A 13,194-nucleotide genomic window follows, 5' to 3' on the forward strand; every position below is an offset into this window, starting at 1 on the left:
CCGAGGACGGATCATAAGATTCATGAAAACACGGTCATACTATAATCAGTGTTGTATCTTATTAAAACAATGAAGTAAGTAGGAAGGTGATAATTAAGTCCAAATTGTCCAGTTATTACTGTAGCAGAGTGAGCACTGCTCATTCAGCCGGAATACTAAACACAGCATCATGGGAGACTGTGTGATGTTCGGGTCATGGCCTCTCACTTTCTCTCATTTATATCCAATCCTCTCTCTGCTCTGGTTACCATGGCGGCAAGAAGTTGGATTCACACAAATGCCGCTGAGGGCTGAAGCCTTTGAGGAGAGGAGAGAGCAGACAAGGCAAGGTGTGGATGGGCTTCGGTTTCACATGCACACCACTCCACTAGCCTCTCCAGCTGCACACTCATACACAGAGCACTACAGACACTAGGCTACCTATTATAATCGGAGAGCAATTAGTGTCACAGTGCATCTTTATTACATAAATATGGATCCATAAAGAACAGGTTTTTTTCTGGATGTGATGTTAGAAGCTTAACAGTCTTTAGACATATAAGACCTGATATGGTGACAACCAGATAAAGAGTGACAACCGGACTGGCTCCCCACAGGTTCCAGCAGACCTTTAACCTACCTGGAAACTAGCTTTTTAGGTAGTAAACACAGTGATGGCATTGGAAAGGGGCCCCTCCCATTGTGTTTTCGGTCACAAGTCACACGCGTGTATGATTTCTGTTGTTGTTATTATGACACTGGATTAGCAATGCCCTTTGTTTTTGGTTAATGTGGTATCCTTAACTGTTATTCCTCGGCAGGTTCAGGCCAGTGCTGTGTAATATTCCCATAATATCGTTGCACAACACATTCAGTAAAGCTGGAGTCTGTACCTGGTCAATGCTTCAACCAAGCCTGTCACAGAAGGTAAAACAAAGTCAAGTTTAGCCACCTGTTGCTTGTAATTGGACCGCAATAGTATAATCTTTCATTTTGTTACACAGAGGATCTCAGTACTGCCATCAAGAAGAATCCTGCCACGTCCCCTCAAACTCCTGCGATTTCTACATTTTATAATGTGCCACGGTTCACTCATACCACCTATTCCTCCTCTATTCTCCTGAGAATAGAGGAGAATACCCCTGAAACTGAAAATAAAAAATGTGACACATGCACAAAGTCAGTAGTGTTACTCAGAGAGCACTTCATGATATAGCTGGTCTGTAAAAGATTCATTGATCTGAGTGGTGAGAGCAAACTGAGACGTTAAAGCTGTGGAATCCAAAACCACTAAAGTGGGCTAAAAAATGCCGAAATAAAAGCCAGAAAAAATACAAATAAAAGATATCAGTGTCTTTTCAGTTTGTTTTTGCATAACAAAGCTTGGATTTGTGGAAAACTTTGTATGTCTGGGCTAAAACACAAAATGAGATGAAGTTGCATAATTGATTCATTTACATTTCATCGTTGCTACGGGTGCACGACTGCTGAAAATAATCATGAGCCATGTCTGTGTTACATGTACTGTGTGCATTAATAAGTGCTACTAACCTATGATCCAAGGCCGACTGGCTGTAGCAACAGAAACACCTTCTTTGTAAACAGCTGTGGCTCAACTTGGCTGGAGAAAACTGCTGGCAAGCAAACTGGGAAGTGGAGTGGCTGGCAAATTTACTCTCACTCATGCACATTTGTGAAATAAACACAGGAAAGGAGGGGAGTTAGCAGGCTTCTGTGCTGTGTGACTAATAGAGTCTGTGAGCAGACTGACCAGACTGTCAATATGTTGTCGTTTCTAAACAGTAGAAGGAAAAAGAATTAGTCTGGGGTTAGTGGAGGCTAAAGGGGGCGTCTTAAAGTATGAGTTTGAATCTAAATCATTTTGCCATGTGAATCATAAAACCTCCAAAAAAATTTTACTTTCCACAACCTTCTGAGCTCAGTTCCGTTGCATTTCTGCTAACCTGTCTTCAAAATCAGCCTCATTGAGTATCTCTTCTGAAGGTATTTTACTGCTAACTTGCTAACTGGTTGAGTTGTACATAGTGTAACCAGAAGGGAAGGCTGTTGTTTTCCATTATAAAAGTGATTTACCTCAGCTCCTGCTCATAACTCACGTCCCAACCCAGAGGGCAATTAGTGCTTTATTAGCTGTAACAGGGGAAATGACTCCCTTCCGTCACTCCGGGGAATTCTAACAAAAAAGAAAAAGTATTCATCAACCACAAAAATGCCAAATCCATTTATCTGTTTATCAGCTGTAAAGATATCAAACGTTAAAAAAGCTCACATTTTGTCTGTACTTTACAAGATTAAATACATTTTCTTCCATTTAATCCACACAGTGCATAACCACAATGCACAGAGTGACTCACAGTGTTTGTTTGCTGTTTGCGATGCTTTGTTTCCAGCACTGAAATGGCCACTTATGGGCAATTAGTCATGCTGAGTAGGCAGAGGCTTCACCTCCACCTCGTCACTGACTAACGCAAGACACTATATGTTGGAAAGGAAGTAAAGTGAGCGAAAGCATCGAGAGGAGGCAAATATTTTGTTCCTTTTAGGAGCTAGACTGCAGAGGGTTTAACACACAAATATAATGGGGATTAAACAGGAGCTTTGATCCAATACTCTGAGGTTTGTAGCATTTTAGGCCTTTAACAGTTATGTAGATACATGAGGCAATTACAGCTCCTAAATGCTTTGAATAATTATATTCCTGAGATCGAGAAGCATCTTACTTGCTGGTTTGCAACATCTTGCTGATCTCCTACTCAAGAGATATTCTCCTGCAAAGTCATGCTCTCTATTTTTATGCAAACATAAAGTGCACATTCATTCAACATTGCTTTGCAAAGGTCCTGCTCTTGAGTGAGCAGCCAGATTAAAGCACACTTACTGATATTCTGATCTTCCAGAACAGTTACATTGGAGGAAAGTGGATTATTTAAGCAATCTCCCATCAAAGTAATTATGAGGCTGCCTTTCTGTTCAGCTTCTAAATGACCTCTGAAATGTCTCGTGGAAGAAGAAACCACCATGTTTGGTGGCAAGCATCGAGAGTAATTTACTGTACGAGTGGTCCCAAATGGAAAAGCTTCCCCAGGTAAAACTAATTCATAGAGTAAAGTCAACAGGAGCAGGATATTTCCTCTGTTACCCGGAGGACACAGAGACAGGCTTGGGTCAATATATGGATCACTGAGGATATCCTGACTGGTGATTGTCGCAGGTCTAAAAGCAGTTTCCTCTTATGTAAGTACATCTCACGCACCTGCTGCCTTCCTGGATGCACAGTCACGGCGTTTTTTACCGAGTACATGTGAAATTGTGCAGACTGTAAAATACTACATTGCAGATCTAAATTCGGACATTCTCCATAAAGGCTTTTCATCTATGAAATAAACTTCCAACAGAAATGAAATTGATTCCTTCTTTTACGTCTATTAAATCTTTTTAAATAGAGGTCAAAGGTTGGTTTAAATGTAAAGTAAAGCTGGAGTCATTTTGATAAATTTTATTAAATATTTCAGTTATTCATCATTTTGGAGGTAATTGTGTGCATATCTTTATTGAGCTAATGCCTGTGTGTTTATTGTAGTTTTGTATTTATATTGTATTGTGGTTTTCTGCAGTTGAATGATGTAACTCTTGTTTGTGCATCACTGGGTATAAAAGCCCAACAGCAGACAGATAAATCAAATAAAGACATGAATTTATAAATCATATTCTTTTTACTGCTGTTATTACTTACACTTATCTAAATGGATAAGCAGTAAAAATAATAATGTTTGGATGAGAATCACAGAAGATGCTAATCTTAGGGATTTGTGTAGTGCCACTAAATCACTCATGGGGTTGTTGTTTCGAAAACATCACCACCTCTGAAACTGTGAAGCTTTTGTATGTGAAAAACATGTTTTTTTTAAAATGACCTGTTTAAAAAAACATAGTGGTTTGTGTCTTCATAAACTATGCTATTATATTATTATCGTAATAACTTGAGTGAGGTTACATTTTGAAGGCCCCCTGGTGGCTGACGTTGGTTAACACCCTGTCATTTTTTCCCTAGTGGGTAGGATTCACAATGGTAAGTGTTTTGTGCCTGTAAACTTCCACTTATAGTACAAATTGTTGTGTTTTCCACCCCCAAAACAGTTACGAGTTTCCCTGACAAAACAGTCATGGATCAACTCATTCTGCCTGCTAAAAATGGGATTGTGATTCACAGACCATTTACCGGTATATGGTTTTGAAGGGTGACATTTGCCAACGGACGAGATCATATACAGTGCAGCGAAGCCCTCAGAGGACAATAACCTGAAATGCCATCGCTGAGAATGTGGAGCTATAATCTGCTTCCAAACACATAAAGACAATGACTGTCACAGCAAATAATACCCCCACACAGCTGCGTTTGTGCACACATGAACGCTGTAACTTCAGCATGTGACATGGATAGAAGGGGGGTGTGCTTTGCCGTCCCCGTTGCTCCACTTCAGCCATAACTCCTCAGCAGGCTTTACCTGTTTGACTGCACGTTCACACAACTCCTGTAGAAGATGACTGCACGAACATTCCCACAGTTCCCACTTGTGAACATGATGAGCTTATGGCAGCTCTCAATAGGACATTTTAACAACCTAAAACACCCCAGGCTCACCGACTTTGCTCACCTCAGATTTGAGGTAAATGCGGGGTCATATAGAGAGTGATTCAGCAGCAAAACATGAAGCATGCACGTTAGAATTAAGTGTAAAGCTTTTAATAAGCTTTTTACATGCGCTTACGACCAGAGGATTTTGCACGTGAAACCTTAGAATGACCCTCAGCTTCACACTGGAGCTCCATACTAAGTGACCCACAATACCAGACTGGAATAGTACTGGGAGTCTTGATGCTTCATCCTCCTTGACTGCTTTCAGTTTAGTTTAATCCCTGTGATATGCATACTAACTGACTCTTGCATCCCCATTACAAGATAATTGCAGTTTATGTTATGCAGAGAATTGGCCATCCTGCTGAACTTCTACACACGGTCAATTTAGCACCCCCTACCTCGCCTTTGTTATAATAGTCCACAGGTAGAACGTTTCAATATATTTGTTAGACATGTTTGCTTCCCATGGTCTAATTAAAGCTTGCAGACAAAGCAAGTAAAACCACAGTTTAACAAGCCAGACAAGTTATTTAAAGCAATCTCCAAGCAATAAGCACTGAACCATAACAAGCACGCTTGGTTTAAAGTGAACCGCTGAATATCAGGCATGCAGTCATATTCACTCTAGTTAAAGAAGCAAAATGAATAATCCCCAACCGTGACCATCTAGAAATAATTGCTAAGTCCATTTATTTATACGCCGGGGTCTTGCAGTGATGCACTTTATATGGTTTAATGATGTATTGTTTACTATAATTTTATCTGCGGTATTATCTATTTCAAAACAGAAGGTAAGTAATAAGTTTGAAGGTAACAAAAGAATAACTGACATTAATGATATTTCCAGTTTATGGTCAGAAGTAATTTAATGCCAACAACCCATTTCAAAAAAGCTGCGGCATGTCTCTATTTTACTCTTTTTTAAGCATCATCTGTGAGCATTTGTGAGCTGAGGTGAGGAGAACAGTAGCTGCTGTTATAAAAATAATAAGTTTTCACATTCTTGCTTTAAATTGGGTCTCAGCTCCTCAACAGTTCTGGTCTCAACGTGCCAAAAGACTTTCTCTGCAAAAGACATTATCTGTACAACATCTGTATATAGTGTTTAGCGTTAATTAAGCTTTTGCAGATGCCATGTGGACTAATGCATCGCCATACTATCGCAGCCTTAGAGCTGGGACGTCTGGCTTATTTTTAGCCTGGAAATTATCTTTTAAAAATCATTGAGGTTCTAATTAGAATAATTAATTACACACATTTCCAGTTTGCGTCTTTGGGTCCAGTTTACGTCTTTAGTTGCATTTGAATATGCAAAAAACATAACACTTTGACATTCACAACCCATTTTAAAGTCTGAATAAGTATAATTAAAGAGAGACTTGCCACTGCAGCAAGTCTTGAGGAATAGTTCTCCAGGATTTCTCAAGGTCTTTCCAGTCCTTTTTTGGACATTGGCTGCTTTTTCACTCATGCTCAGTCGAGCTCTTGTACCTCACCATTCTCACCAGTTTTTGTTTTTGCTTGTTAAGCCACTTAACACTGACCTATGAATCATTCAAGCATCAACAATGCACCTAACACAAGGACTGAACCAGTGTTGTCTCTACATGTAACTAGTAGCCGGTTGCTACTAAAAACACATAATTTTCTCCCAATTCTTTGGTTACATCAAATTCCGATGTTAACACAATCTGACAGGGATAATTTTTCGTGCCAACAAGGCCATGCCCAAAAACCTTGACAAAAACTTAGCTTGTCAGAATTGCACAATTCCTAAAAAACAAACAAACAACAACTTATATTGTGTATTTCCATCAATAATTGCACATGTTTTAATAAATGACTACCTCTATTTCCCCTTTTCCTGCAAAATATGAAGAAGGGTGGCTCAAAACTTTTGAACAGTACTCTATGCCTGCAGATCAACGGTGGGGCCTCCATTTTTCCAGTACATAATTTATCTAATAAGTGAAAACAGGGTTTAGTATGTGCGATAAAATATGACTTTGAAAAATTGCCCTGGCAACATCTGCTGCAAATCCAGCATCTTTAATTACACTTAGAATAAAGTAAGCATCAGCACGGCTTGATTTATAATACAGGCGAAGTAGCCCGTAATTGCAAAGTTAGGTGAGCTCTTTATTTTGCAAAAAAGCATGTAGGGCAACAGCCCAGAAATTGTTTTTGTGAGGCACTAGTGTCAGCATTTCCTAAGACAGAGCACTAATACAGAGAACAAGCAGCCAGGTTTTAGTGCTGTGGTGCTTTGGCAGAGCACAAGGCAGGACTAATAATGGATATGCAGGAATTGGAATGATTTTCTAAAGTCCATCTGTTTATGAAAAACAATTTATATTCAAATCTTTTCTTGAAATGGGTTTTAAAAGTAATTAATTAGTGCATTACGTAACTTATGTGAAAGTTAATTAAGCCAGACCATTGCAAGAGTGAAGTCATCTAACGATTTGATCCATCTGACAGAGACTTGGGACGAGCTGCCTCACCCTCTCTTTGGTTAATTGCACAGTGAATGGCTTTGTGAATGAAGCAGTCAGCCAACACAGCGCCTCCTCCCCCAACTCTCCCCATGCATGAGCATCAGTGCCAACACTGGAGCTCGGGATGCCCAGGTGCCTGCAGAAAAATGAAATGTGATATTGCGTCAGCAAAGCGCGGAAACAGCCCCAACTAGTTTCTCTCCAACCTCGAAAATTTCATCCCTAAATATGAGTTCACGCTGTGCGCCACCAGGGAAGAATCAAGGTTTGGGTGCCAATCCCTGACCTCCCTCGCAGTGCGTCCTCTCCTCCCTCCTCCTTCTTCCTCCGTGTAATACAAACCTCGTGATCGCCCATTCAGCGGTTCCTACGTCCGCTGCTTTGGGGGTGGTGGTGGTGATGGGGGGTGGAAACACAATAAGCTGACTAACCGAGGGGCAGGAGAGGAAAAGTATCTGGGAGACGGACAGGTGTCGCGGAAGTTTACACTTGCAGAGGCGCATCCCCTCCGCGTCTTTCTCTCATTATCTGGAATAACGTGAAAGAGACTGTGACTGGCGGTCATTCGGCTCCCACTGATCCTGTGTAAGTGATTCTCCACACCGGCTCACCGAATAGGCGAAGAGGTGAACGTTAGCCCGTTATAATGAACAGGCGTAAGAGGCAGGAGCCTCGGTCAGGTGGCTGATTTTGAGATGCACGATTTAACGGCTCGGCGATTCTTGCATACCTCAGTATGAAAATGCTGCCAGCCCAGCTGCTCGTGCAAGAGCTACAGGAGATCTTTGTTGCACAGATGTCATCATGCGATCGCAGCTAACGTGGCAGCCCGAGTGAGATGAGTATAGGTGCTGGTTTTAAATGAGGGGAAAAAATGCGGTATTTTTAGCCTGCGAGGTGCAGGTGAATTTGCATCATCACAAGTGCTGGAAACTAAAAGCACGTCCAGGCAACGCACGGCGTGACTCATCTCTTTAAATTGAGAAACTAAGACTCTTCGGATTAATCAGAGTAAGCCATCAAAAAACAACTAAAGTCACATTTTTGAGTCTGAGCCACTGCAAGAAGGAAAAAAACTTTAATCCCCAGGAATGTAAGCTGGAAAAATCCTTACTTGGCTGCTACTCTGAGTTTGGTGTGCAGGTACAGGGAGCTGTTTCTCAGTGCAGCTGTTTGTGTTGCTTTGTTGTTGTTGTGGTGCCGATCGTCACCTGTTGAAAGTAACACTTGGGGACACCTGGGTCACTTGGGCGACACTCCCCCAAATATTTAATGAATGAGTGTGCTATTCTGAGGCGTTCATTCAAAGAAAAATGAAGATCACCCAGCAAAAAAATCACACTTAGTGCTCATGTTACAGTAGTGCTCAACACTTAGTCACATCCACAATTACCCAGGCAGATTTAATCAGCACCTGTTTTTATTTTAACACTTCACGGTTAATGCCTTGTGTTGTGTGTCTTCACGGTCTGGTCTCCGCAGCCTCTTGTCTTGCTCTGCATAAAGTGGTAATTGGCCTGTTAGTGATAGATGTGACACAGCAGGTAGATGTCAAACAGGGACGAGTGATCGTGAGCTCAGTGGGGATTTTAATGCTCCCACGGTCTTGATGTTAGAATATTCTTTGGCAGAGTTAACATTTGGTGCCATATTGACCATGGATGGCTGCTTTGGACCAGCTGAGCCGTGGGAAAACAGGCCATGCTTTTTAAGCCTTCTCTTTCCTTTTATTTTGGTTGATTATGTTCATAGAAAGTAGAAACAAGATGTTTTTTTAAGCAGCAGTAAAATCACAGAAGTTACCAGTAAAATAAAATTCAAATATTCCCGTGACAGTGAGCCAGCATGTGTTGTACCAGGACCGGGGGCCTGAAGCAGGTTAATTGAATTTACACAGCTTTAATTTTCCTAGTTTATCTTCTTTGACATAGATAGAGTTTATAAATGGCAACAATGGAAATAGTAGAAAAATGATAGAATGGTCAAATATGATGTAGTTAATATTGCTTTTTGTCAGTGTTGCTGCATTCGCTGCTCCCAAAGTGGCATTTAGTGTTAATGTGGGGCGAGTCGTTGCTGAACCAGCTAACGTCCTTAATCTTAATTACCCTCTTGTCTGTGGTTTATATTGCATGTCTTTTGTGTCAAATTATTGCATTTATGCCATCCTATCATTATATCACAGATAATCTCTCCCCAAAGGAGGTTTGTGTTGTTTGTGAAGAGTCATGTTTTAATATAAAAAGTGATGGCATTTTATTGGCATTGAAGATTGATACTATACCCAGTTGTGTAATGCAACTTTGTTAGTTTTTACAACATTACGTTAATGATTTACTTCACGAAGAAAGCAGTTCCTGTCCCATTACTTTTGTGTTACTCTGCAACATTGTCTCACAATTACCAGTTAACAATAAAAGGCTGAGGCTATATGCCCACACACAGACACAAATCCCTATCCAAATGAGGACACGTACACTCTTTTAAATGTACGGGTTCTGACTACAGCGTTGGTGATGCTATTGTAGAAACTGAGGCTACAGTACTACAAGCCTGACTGTTTATCATGGTTGCCTCTCTGGGTTTGGCATTGCATTGCAAGTTCTTCACTAGTAGCTTTGTGTTAAAGTTCCCTTGCAGATGATTGCAAAGAGTCAATGTTCCCTTTTAGTGCAGTAAAAATGGAAGCAGTTTTTATCTTTCCACTCCTCAAAAGTTGTAGACTGCCCTACTATTTTTATCTTCCCTGCAAATTAACTGAAATCAGCTGATTGTAGCACAAGGGCTCAGGAAAAGTGCACATTTGATGATTTCTTTCTTTTCCCCCATCATTCAGATAGTTGAAGAACTCATGCAACACAAGTAACAACTTAATTGTTTGAATTTAGCACCATAATGGCTCATATGTACTGAGTTATATGCATTTTGTTTCTCCAAGCGTTTCTAATACCAATTCTGCCGTTGCCTTATACGCTTCTCTTTCCATTGTAGATTTTAGGTTGAATCGATATTCTCACAAATTCATCTCTAATGACAGATCTGGTCATGTAGAGCTGTTTAAAATGTTGTTTTGACATGCAGGATTCACTGTATCTGTCCTAAACTAAATCTGGTGCCACAGTTTTTATTGCTTCTCTTTTCTCTCTCTTGGCAACTCTTGATGTCATCTTGACGGATAGTGGTCATATCCCAGGTAGCAAAAACACCTTGAACACGTCTGTTTCTGCTCGCACGTGGCTGTAAGAAGACAAATGACCAAAGTTATACACTGAGAAAACAGTGAGCTGTCACTCTAAAGTTTCAAGCACAGTGTAAGACAATTTCCAGCTCATATTCCCATTCAAAGCTGCATCACACACACAAACTGACTGATCTGCAAAGTCAGTCCGCTGTATTTATCTTCTGTCCAAAAAGTAATTTCAATGAAGTCATCCTCAATGCACTTACCTCAAGCTGTCACAAAAAGCTGATGCAATGGAGAGTGTCTAAAACAAGCAGTTCATTTAGCGCTTGGCTGCACCTGCCCTTTTAGCGCTCCAGCAGGGCCTTGTCCTCAGCTCGCCCCTCCTCTGCTGACTCTCCGAGGTGACAGACAGCAGCAGCAGAGCCAAGTGCTTTGCAGCACGGTGCAGGATGAGTCGTTTTTCTGCATGCTCCTGTTTATTTAGGATGATCTAGCATCTGCATGTCTGCAGTTTTCTTAAAGAAATGATTGATGCAGATGGTGTGTCTTGGCGAAAATGCAGGAAAATGGAGGGGTTGTATTCTGTTCTCCTGAGAGATGCATCAGTGTGACCTATTTTCTGTCTGAAGTGATTCTCTGTGCTCTCAGAGTGTCAGCCTGAACATGTTTGCTCTAGTAATCTGACAATATTACACTGGTGCACCCCATTGTTGTGTCAGTCAAAATGTGACACTAGTAACAAATCCTGTATTTTTGTGACTTTGAACAGAAAGAGAAGCCTCAGAGTGGATGCAGTTATGGTATAACATCAATATTCAATATTTTTATAATAAAGTTTTACAATGTCTCTAATGGTTTCAAACACAGAAAGATGCTATCATTCATAAATTACCTTTACTAAACGATGTATTTTTTCTAGTCACCTGACTGTCTGTTGTGTATTAGGTAATTGTATTATTTTGGCTCAAATTATGTATTTTACAGATAAAATGTATATGTTTCTCAATCAAATAACACACCCAGGTTTCTAACAGCGGATTTTACCTGGACGGATAAGGGACCAAGGGGAAACTTAATGTTTGGATGCAGCTTGTCTGAATTCATGATAAGAGTTTCTGTTTTATCTGACTTTAATTTGATAAATCCACACATCAGTGTCATACTATCAGGCAGACAGACTGTGAGGTTGAGAAGAGGTTAGTGAATTTAACTGGGAGGTAGAGCTGTGCCTCATCGGCATAGCAGTGTAACAAAATATTATTTCTCTGTGTAATGTGTAAAGCAAGGATGTTTTCAGTGCTGCAGCGTTAGTCACCTATTTCTGACTAATTTCCGCCATCAACATCAACCAACCACATGCAACTACTCACTAATCAGCTGGGGAATATACATTTTTTCCAAGCAACTGGCAGTTAGCATGGAATAACCACCAGTCGCTCGGGACTGCCAGTAGGCCCGTGTGACTATAGCTTAAAGGATTGGCTGAAGCCTGTGTTGAGCTACCTTAAACCTGTGTTTCATGTGAAGTCAGCAGGGCTTGGCGGCTTTGGTTGCAAAAACAAATTAAACTGGAGGAAAGGAATAAAAGAAAATTGCCTTACTTTTATCCTAGTAATTGCAATTTTTTTGCAAGTTTTTAGTATTATTTGATACAATATGGTATTTGCTGGTGTAACTAATAAAGGTATCCTATCTTAAGAAGTAAAAACATGCAGATCATGTTTATTCAGTTCAGTATCCCATCTTCACTGAGAACACTGAACGGATTGTGGACCTTTGAACCACTAAGACAGTTTTGTGTTGGTGAATGCAGGTTTTTCGTTTTGTCTTTTCATCTGTGTGCACCACACCTGTGGTATTGACTTTGGTTTGTTAGTGATGCTGCAGATTAGTGACTCTACTCCGTGTGGGAAGCTTAAATTTGAGACATAATATGCACGTGTTTGTGTGCATGCATGAATTGCATGTTGTTGGAAATTATCAGTGAAAGTAATAATGAACTGAATGTGTGTTTGCAGCCATCAAGTATATGCGTCACTAAGCTTCAAATGCAGACACTCTCATGCATAAATGCTGCTTCATCCCTGTCCTTGACACCACTCACTATAAAAAGAAGGCCTAATAATTGCCTTCCTTTGTGGCTATACACTAATGGCCATATAATCATAGTGTATTCATCTTCTCTATACATCAAAAGTAACATGGATGCAAGAAAAATAACTTGTCCTAATAAGCCACTGCTGCTGTAATTTGTTCCATAGATTATAGATTGATATTCCAGCTGCTAATTTAAGCAGTAAACATGGTTTAATGCAGAATTGAGATCAGCATGATTAGTTTTCAGGTGAGAAAGTGTGTTTTTCCCGAATTTATCAACTAGATGTGAAGAAATGCAAAGTTAGTAAGACACTTGGCACAGCAGTAACCTCATTATTGGGAAATATGCTATGTTTTTTGTTGAAACAGTGTTTCAGTATTTGTTACTGCTCCGATCAAGTAGTAAAGTCAAGCAGGGTAAGAACTGTGTGTGTGTGTATATATCATTTTATTGTGACATCACTCAGTGGTGATTTTTCTCTTCTGTAACAATCATTATCTTGTACTGAAGACTATTTCAAAGTTATTGAGACCACAAATTCATGTGGAGAAAAATGCAGAAGCGGGAATTAAGTCAATAGAAAAGCAGTGTCATTTTTCTGATAGACTTCAGTGCAGTCTGTTTTTTTTCTTTTTAGCAGCCAAGCAGTCACCCCCTGCTGGTGATTAGAAAGATTGCAGGTTTAAGGTGGTTCAGACTGGGTTTTACTTTTCCATCTTTCATATACAGTCTGTGGTTAAAGTTTTAAAATCAGAGAAAGAAGACAATGCAGGTA

At 40.2% G+C, this 13,194-nt stretch overlaps 1 protein-coding gene and 1 long non-coding RNA gene across 3 annotated transcripts in view; one reads left to right on the forward strand and one right to left on the reverse strand.

The window, feature by feature from the left end:
• Nucleotides 1-1,931: 1,931 nt before the first annotated feature.
• Nucleotides 1,932-7,544, reverse strand: LOC309714250. Its single transcript, XR_014278860.1, has 3 exons — nucleotides 7,480-7,544; nucleotides 7,144-7,273; nucleotides 1,932-2,173 (listed from the first exon to the last, which is right to left on the reverse strand). It is a non-coding gene; the product is annotated as an uncharacterized lncRNA (long non-coding RNA).
• Nucleotides 7,515-13,194, forward strand: part of myripb (myosin VIIA and Rab interacting protein b) — a 128,264-nt gene continuing 122,584 nt past the window's right edge. For both annotated transcript variants that reach the window (XM_082546504.1, XM_082546505.1), the window contains exon 1: nucleotides 7,515-7,722. The gene's annotated coding sequence lies outside the window, so the exon portion shown is untranslated. The remainder of the gene's footprint in view (nucleotides 7,723-13,194) is intronic.

Source organism: Aulonocara stuartgranti, assembly GCF_965226115.1.
Source record: "Aulonocara stuartgranti genome assembly, chromosome: 9".
Classification (NCBI taxonomy): Eukaryota; Metazoa; Chordata; class Actinopteri; order Cichliformes; family Cichlidae; genus Aulonocara; species Aulonocara stuartgranti.